The sequence below is a fragment of the Pongo abelii genome, chromosome 9 (assembly GCF_028885655.2).
Source record: "Pongo abelii isolate AG06213 chromosome 9, NHGRI_mPonAbe1-v2.0_pri, whole genome shotgun sequence".
Classification (NCBI taxonomy): Eukaryota; Metazoa; Chordata; class Mammalia; order Primates; family Hominidae; genus Pongo; species Pongo abelii.
In genome coordinates, this window is record NC_071994.2 from 77110119 (window position 1) to 77119313 (window position 9195).

At 43.1% G+C, this 9195-nt stretch overlaps 1 pseudogene; it reads right to left on the minus strand.

Moving 5' to 3' along the window:
• Positions 1-2699: 2699 nt before the first annotated feature.
• Positions 2700-7305, minus strand: LOC100432791 (olfactory receptor 2AT4-like; annotated as a pseudogene).
• Positions 7306-9195: the final 1890 nt, after the last annotated feature.

Consider the following 9195-nt stretch of genomic DNA (forward strand, 5'->3'; position numbering starts at 1 on the left):
ACTTTAAAAAACTATGGTAAATATACATAACACAATATTTACCATGCAACCATTCTTAAGTGTAGAGTTTGATGGCATTAAGTACATTTACAGTGTTGCCCAACCATCACTACTAACCATTTCCAGAACCTTGTAATCATCCCAAACAGAAACTCTGTATTTATAAAACAATAACTTCCCATTGTCCTCTCCCCTCAGCTCCTAGTAACCATTGCTCTACTGTCTGTCCCTATGAATTTGACTATTCTAAGCACCTCATGTAAGTGAAATAATATAATAATTACCCTTTTGTGTCTGGCTTATTTCTTTTAGCATAATGTCTTTAAGGTTCATCCATGTTGTAGCATGTATCAGAATTTCATTCCTTTTCAAGGCTGAATAATATTCCATTTAATGTATATACCACATTTTGTTTTTCCATTCATCTGTCGTTGGACATTCAGGTTGTTTCTACCTCTTGATTATTGTGAATAATGCTGCTATGAACATAAGGATAAAAATATCGCTTCAGGACCCTGCTTTCAATCCTTTTGGATATATAACCAGAAGTGGAATTAATGGGTCATGGGGTATTTATATGTTTAATTTCTTGAGGAACTGCCATATTGTTTTCCATAGCAGCTGCACCATTTACATTCCTACTAATAATGCACAAGGGTTCCAATTTCTCCACGTCCTTATCAACACATCATTTTCTGGTTTGCTTATTTTATTAATAATTTTATTATTAAATATTTTATTATAAATTATTAGTTATATTAATATTATATAATATACCATATAATATATGCTAATATAAAAATATCATATAATTTATCAATGTAATATATTAATTATTGATTATTTTTAATAATTATCAATTTATTATCAGATATGTGATTGGCAAATATTTTCCCCCATTCTGTGGGTTGTCTTTTCACTCTCTTGATTGTGTCCTTTGATGTACAAAAGTTGAGGCAATTTTTTCTTAGGAAATACTGAGAGACTACCAATTAGCAGGTATAGCTACAAGTGAAAAACATTGTTGTTGTTGCTATGATTTCATGTCTACTCATGATAAATGTTTAGGAGAAACCACAGGGAGTGAGGGTGGAACTAGCCTGAGATTCCATACCACTATCATTCACTTAATGTGTGATTAATTCTTTGTTCATCTAGAAGGGGAGCTAAAGACGAAAAGATGTCATGATCTGGGGACACAGCAAACCAAAGCCCTGACCTGAAACTGAAATCGATACCAGAAGAGAAGTTCTGAACAGATAAACCCCAAACAGAACTTTGGTAGTAACACAGGAGTACTTTGGGAATTGTTTATTGGGTGGTAGTGGAGTCGACAGTAAAAAAATTTCCCCTCTACGTCCTTAGGTTAATTCTGATAGTGCATGGAACTCAGGGGCAAGGCAACTTATTAGGCTATCTCCTTTAGACCTTGAGGATGTGGTCCCACTGACATTTAGACATAAGTTTCAAGGAATGAGAAATAAATGTCTTGCAGAATTAGTAATGTTTAGATAAAAGTACATGAATCCCAATCCCAGCTGCCCAGGGTCAGTAAACAAGGAAACTCAGAGCCTTCATATCACCCTGTTTTGGGAAGCCCTTTCTGACCATAGAAGGATCTCTGAGATCACTGAAAGCTGAGTTCAGGAACAAATCACATCCTTTGTTGAATTGCACCCATTGAGTTCCCATTTACATTGGGTCTTATGCAATGGGAAAATGGTTAACAGTATTGCCTTGATTGACAAACACTGAGACTCTATCTGTAAAGAGCCAAAGATGAGGATATTTGTCACCTGGGTTCCCCCTTAACACTTTTCACTGTTTTACGTGTCCCTCAATGGACAAACCTGACAGGTCTTCAACAGGAAATTTGCCATAGGAGAAGGGAAAAAGGAGCCTGGGCTTGCCACTGGGGCAGAAAGAGGAATATCTAGGACCATATTTTGAGAAAGGGTGGTGGCCCCAGGAACAGCATACTTCTGATAAGGAGAAACTTCTCCACTCAGCCACCCAGTGTCTCTACTTAGCCACCGTGGGGAAACTATGGTGTGCTGAGAATTAAAATAACTGTAATGTTTTTTACCCAAACAGGTGTGCTAAGGGACACTGCTTGCCTGAGCATAAGCTGGGAGAGGGGCATGCTCTGCTTCTAGGGCATCATGCAGGTCTAGATAGCAGAGGCAAATTTCCTGTGTGTCTGGCATTGAAAATCAGTGGTGGCAGTGAATTTTCAAGCAACAAGGATTGAGATGGGAGCAGTTTCAGAGTTTTTCCATTGAGGAATATTTCTAAGTTGCTATTTCAACAAAAAGGGCAAGAATAATTCATATCTAATAGCTAGCAATGCTAGGGATTTTCTGAAACATTGAAAGAAGAGATCCAAGGGAAAAGACAGAGTTTCCTCCTAATCAAATACTTGGAATCTCCAAGAATCAAAACTGTTTGAATTAATGGTAATGTGACCTCAATTATATTCACAGTCTTGTGAAATTTGGGGTTCACACCTTAAAATTGAATTTAAAAATCCTACTCTTTTTTCTATGAATTAAGAAAAAATTTATTATTTTATTATAATGGAGGACTACCTAGGACAATATTTTGAGAATGAGTATTCTAACTACTGGGCTTTCTAAATTTTCCACTTTTACCTCTATGTTATTGATGTTTATGAGAGAAGATGAAGTTATTTCTTTGAATCAGGGTTTCCTAGCATTCTTTGGCTCCTGGGGACATGCAGTCTTGGTGATGGCTGATTTGACATCCTTGTTCCTCAGTGTGTAGATGAGAGGGTTGAGAACAGGTGTGAGAATGGCATATACCACATTGCCCATGACGTGGAAGTCTAGGGGCAGGTCAGCCCTGTAGGCCATATAGGCTATGGCAATGGATGAATAGTAGGTGCCCACCACCAGGAGGTGGGAGCTGCAGCTGGAGAAGGCTTTGGAGCGTCCTTCTTGGGAGTTGATGCGAAGCACCAAGGTCAAGATGTGGGCATAGGAGAGAAGCACCAGGAGAAGTGGGAGGAAGGACACCACCATGGTGATGCAGAAGCCCATGAAGGTCTAGGGGTTGGTGTCAGAGCAGGAGGCCTGGACCACAGCCAAGTGGTCACAGAAGCAGTTGTAGATGTGGACAATGCTGTCAAATGCCATCTGGGAGGTCTGTACCACTGCTGGAATGGGCAGGAGGAGGGCAGTGAGCCAGGCACTGGCTGCCAAGACAGGGTTGGTCTGAAGGGTCATGAGGACAGGGTAGTGCAGTGGGCGGCAGATAGCCACATAGCGGTCATAGGCCATGACCACCAGGATGAAGGCTTCTGAGCAGGAGAACCTGTGGAACAGGTACATCTGCAGGAAGCAGGCAGGGAAGCTGAGGAAGCTGTCCCCAAGCAAGAACACGGACAGCATCTTGGGGACAGTGGTTGTGGTGACAAGAATGTCCAAAGTGGAGAGGTTTATCAGGAAGAAGTACATGGGCTTGTGGAGGCTGGGCTGTGCCACCACAGCCACCAGGATCAGGGTATTACCCATCAGGATGAGCATGTAGAAGAGGAGAAAGACAAAGAAAATAGGAAGGAAAAGGGATTTTGGCAGAGAGGGGATGCCCATAAGGTAGAAGGTGGTTGAGTCGTCCCCTGATCCATTACAGGTGATTGTTTCCCTGGTGGGTTAAAGCTGGAGGCTCCGAAGTTGAATACTGGGAACACCTGGGAACCAGGCCCATCTGGAAGCCAAAACAACCAGAGATTCTGTAAGGAGAATTACTTAATGATCACTGTATAATAAATAGATAATGGGCTCTATCTTATCTCAAAATTCTTCATCCTATCCCAGAATTCTCTTTCCTTTTTAAATCAAGTATGGAAAAAGTACCTACAATATATAAATCATGTGTTATTTGCTGGATACATAGTAGACAAGTTAGTGGGGCTGAAGAAAGACATTAAGCAATGAATCACATAATTATTTAATTGCAATTGTGTTAAGTGCTTTGGAAGAACTTCTAGTCCACTTTTCCATGTTCCGTGTGATTATTTTGGGGACATCAGATCTCTTAAACCAGAACACTGAGTTCCTTTTTCTGTTGGCATTTGCTTTAAGTTTTTTAAAAATGGCATCTTTGTTACCACATTGAATAGGGAGGGCTGATTTCTCCCAGGTTTACTGCAACATGCTGTCTTCCCATCATAATTATTAACTAGGGAATGGCTCCTTTCTATCTTGTTTGCTTGGTGCAGTGGTTCTGCTATTTCCATCTAAGCTGAGTTCTCTGTATCCTGTCTCTGACTATGGGGCTCTTTGTTATGTTATAGGGAAGGGAGTAACACTGAAATGCGCTTGGTGGTAAGAGTCATTCCTGACCGGGTTCCTGATAATGGCTTCTTCCACAGCTGGGCAACAACAGAGAATCCAAGACAGTCTCTGTAACTCCTTTGAGCTTCCCTCCCTGCTGGCTGCAGTAGCTCAGCTGTGCTCCTATTTGACCACTGCATTCCCACTACCCAGCAGGCTTCTCTGCTTCTTTGCTAGTCAGAAAGTGTCATGGTAACCTGGGAAAACTTGGGAGGCATGATTGATAGAAAAGAACTGGAGATCTGTTCGTAGTAGCTGCTCCGAGTCAAAAGAACCCCTTTCAGAACCAGGAATGAGTGCTTCAACACACACGCAGGGATTTTGAGCTGAAGGAAAGTACTGATTCACTCTCTACTTGAGGCTTGTCTCTTGCGCTAAAGGACCCCTGGCACAGGCCTTTGTTGACATTTGCATCACTGCCTCGTTAATCCCAATGATTCCAGGAGCAGTTGCCACTAATTTTTCCTGAGTCACTTCTAATTTCCCATTCTTCTAATGAAACATCTCTCATGGATAAAACCACTAATGTAAAAAATGGAAAAGATGTTTATTTTCAAGTCCAACTAATTTATCCCCCATAGTCCAGAGACTGATCACGGAAAGACCAGGGGCTTTCTCGGGTGCCACGGCCAGCTGGCTGCAGAGCCAGAAACACTGTGCCAGGACAGGGTTCTTTCTTTTATACATGTTTCCTAAAGAATAAAGAAGTCCAAGTTTCCAAGAGGAAATAACTTAAGACAAAGCTTTCTATTTCCCTTTTTTGTTTTCTAGTTGATAACATCAAACAAAACTAAATTTCAAATTTTCCTCTAGGTTTCTATATGGTAGGTACTAAATCACTGTCAAGCAATGCAAATGCTCCTTTAAAATAATGTCGCAAGACCTGGCAAGAGTGAACTTGCTTTGTCCCAAGTTGAGAAGGTTATCCCTCAGTTAACCAGAACCCCATCCCAACAGATTCAGTAGCCAGGTTTTCCTCATACCCAAAGGGGGCAAACTGCACTTCCCTGGACATTGCTGCACTCAGAGAGTGAGTCATGGACTGACTGTCCCCATGTTAGGCTGAGTTGGGGGTCTGAGGGACAGAAACTCAGAAGGTCAAAGCCAGAGGGGCCCTTAGAGTCCATCCAGTCCAGCTGCCCCTCTTCCTCTCTCCTCTATCCACTGCTTTGCAGAAGGAGACATGGATGCTGAGACCCCCTGGTGGAGAGACAGCCTGAGGCTTTTCACAGCCAGGTGGTGCTGGACTACCCAACAGGCAGACCAGGCTTGGGTCACCAGCAAAGCAGAGGCACCAAAACTACTTCCTGAGAGAATTTAATATGTATTATTTCAAAGCACCATTCAACTAGCCCATCATAGGAAATATCAGAATTTGGCTGGACTTTCTGTACAATTTATTTTGAATTACATGCTATCTCTAAGTAATGCAGCCCTGTGCTTTGGGCTAAAAGGACACTGTTTCCCAGGGCACAGAACTTGCCCAGCAGATCTTTCCAGTTAGGTTTGTCTATGAGCCAGTTACAGTGCTGGTTGGGGAAAGAGGAGGACAGAAAAACTGATCACCCAAATGTCATCCTGCACTTTCTGTACATCATCTCTCCCCATCAGACAGCTCTGCCAGGAAGTGCTTATGCCCCTTCCGCTAATGAAGAAACTGAGGGTCAGAGAAGGCCAGGCCCTCCTTCAGGGTCACAGCTAGTGAGGGGTGAGAGCAGAGGCTGCTCCTGGAGCCTGGCAACCCACAGTCCTGCCTCCTGGGCCAGCTCTGACACTCTCTTGCTGTGACTATGGGTCTTTGCTCATCCGTACAGTGAGGGATTTGAGGAAATCTTCTCCGAGAGGTTTCCAAATCAATAAGCCATTTTCTGAGTGTCCCTCTGCATTTTGCAGAGTGGGGGTTCAGAGACAGATGTCACATGACCCACACCCCTAAGGGTGAGGGCTCTCGCACTGAGGGAGCACTGCAGCAGAGCCAGGTTCTTGACCTTCATTATGTCATGTGCACCTTAGTGGTTATGTGTGTGGACTCGGGAATCAACCCTTGCTCCTAGCTCCAACTGTGTGACATTGAGCAAGTCACTTTCCCCTCTCTGAGCATTTTGGCCCTGATCTGTGACTTCATGGGATTTTCTTTAGGTAGAGAACGCTTAGGTATGCTTACTAAGAGCCCGGAACATGGAAGAGCACAAAGTTTGCTAGTGTTTCCATTGGTTCCTGCTGTCATCAGCCTTTTCTCCCTGTGGGAAGGCCTTGGCCAAGAAGATTTGAATCTCATTTGTGAGTGCATCCATTGCCCAGGACTGCCAGGATATCTGGCCAAAGGCCTTATAGTCCACACATGCACCTGGATCCCGGGCACCTTCCAACCTGGATCCTGGGTGCCTGCTCTGTGCATACCAAATGTGTCTTCCTGACCTCTGGCCCAGGTTTGTAGTCCCTGGACACCCTGTCCCTGTCTTCCCATCCCAGATTTCTCTGCCTATCTCTGGGCACCCCGTCTCCAGCAACGTTCACCTGTTGAGCCTGGTCCACACTGGTGTCTCCTGTGTTCCTCCATGAGAGGCCTTGGAGGAAGTGGCAGGCTGGGGCTGAGCCATGGCCCATTAAAGCCTCAGGCCCCTCTTTTCTGGCAGGCCTCCTGGGGTACTTTCTCTCAATGGTGCTTCCATGGGGCGCCACACTTACCATCCCTCAGGAATCAACTCCCTGGCATCTTCTTCAGCTTGTATGTGACAGAAGTGGTATTTGTCCCTAGGCTTTGCAAATAATAACAAGATCATTATTAACAGCCCTCAAGGGTCCAAAACTTTACACCAATGGTGTAGCCTTTATCCTCATTATCCTCTCTGGTCCTCACAACAGCAGAGAAGACAGGATTTAACAATAGGGTATACAGGAAGTCCAAGAGAAAGAAAATGAGGTCTAGGAAGTGAAACAGCTTGTCCATGTTAACACTGGTGGCTAGAGGAAGAGCTGGAATTTAGACCTAGGGCTTTATTCCCTGCCTAGTGCCTTGACAGCTTCAACAGAAGTATATAACGATCAAGAAGATGGGACCTGGAGCTATTACATATTAAAGATCTTCCTTTATTGGTTTGCTGGGTTTCCACTTACTTTTCTAATTGTACACAGAAGTACTAATATGCACTTCAGAGAAGCGCTTTATTCCAGAAATACCTCCTCTTCCTCCCATTATGTAGTCACAACCCTCTTTTCTCTTTCTAATCAGATGTATTCATTGTACCCTTCTTTGCCAGTTAATTCAGTGGCATGGGGAGCCCCAAAAGTTCAGGTGGCAATCTCCGCTTCCAGTTCAATGAAATGACTATTTCACTCCTGGTAGATTCATTCCACGCCTGGGAACTAAAATGCATAAACTGGCAGAATCCAAAGTTAGGGAGGAGGAAGCACGTACTTTGATTCTCCTTTTTTTTCCCCCCAATTCCCTTTCAGGTTCTATGTATTTTAGAACTGGGTTCTTAGGGGTAATAAGGGGAAGCACTCCCACTTCCTACCTTGGTTCTCAGACCTGTGTATTCTGGCTAGACAGGAAACTGCTCTATATATTGGATACTTGTTACAAGTATGTATTTCAGCTTATAAGACAGCACCCAAGCCCTTTGAGGTATTATCACTCAGCCAACACCCAAAACTAAGTCTCAATAAGTTATTTCTCTAGTCTAGCAGGCCACCTGCTTCTGAGTGATGGGATGCATTGTAAGATCAGTGATTCCATGGGCATGAGACTTACTGCTTCACTTATTTTGCCATAAAATTGATTTTTTATGTCAAAAGCATGGCCATATGGGATAGTATCATGATAAGCCATTTATTAAATCTACAGAAGGTGATAACAGAAGAAACATTGTGAGTAAGAAAGGCAAATTCATATCCAGAATAGGTTTCTATTCCAATAAAGATAAACCACTGCCCTGTCAATGATGGAAGGGATCCAGTGTGTTCATCCTGTCACCCATAGCTGGCCAGTTTCCTTGGCCACTGATTCATATCATAGGCTCAGTGTTGGTCTTTTGTTGCTGACATATTGGATACTTAGCAGAAGCTAAGCCAGACCAGCCTTTATGAATCCATGCACAACTTCCTTCCTTGTCACTATGCCTTTTATTCATGAATCTATTGAGAAAACACTGAAGCATCTAGGAAAGAGAGTCTAACTGATTTTCATGGATGGATCATCTTGTCTACCTGATTTTGCCTACTCTTGTTGATTTTGGAGATCTTTTTCTGCCATGATACCCTCTGGTAAATAGTCACATGGCACACAAATATCTTCACAATTTGTACCCATTCTTAGAGGTCTACCACCTTAAACCTTCCCCATACCTCCTCTCCACCAATCTTCTTCTTTCCAAGTACTTGAATATCCCAGCAAAACCATTAGCATTTGCCCATACTCTAGTATGGATCCATACCTCTTCCCATTTCACTTTTCAGGTGAGATGAACTTACCAGGGTGAAAAAACAGATGCACTGCCAAAGGTTCTGCCTACTGGCAGGATTTACCTTGTTGGCGATCCTTCAAGGCTCTCCTAAATGGAGCTGCAATGCAGTAGCAGTCCACTCAGGTGGCCCAGCATATTTTGAAGAAACATTTGTAAACCAGGCTTGAATGTTTTTATTCATCAGGGAATTGGTTATAGGGAACTTCCCATGAGACCATATGTTAGAGTTGATGGAAAGTTGCCAACACAGCAAGACTGGGTGTCATGGGAGCGTGAGCTGCCTACTCACTCAATTTAATCGCTCCTTCGAGATCTGCTTGAGCGTAATAGAATAACATTTATTACTTCCATTTGAAGAAGGGATGTTTCTGTAC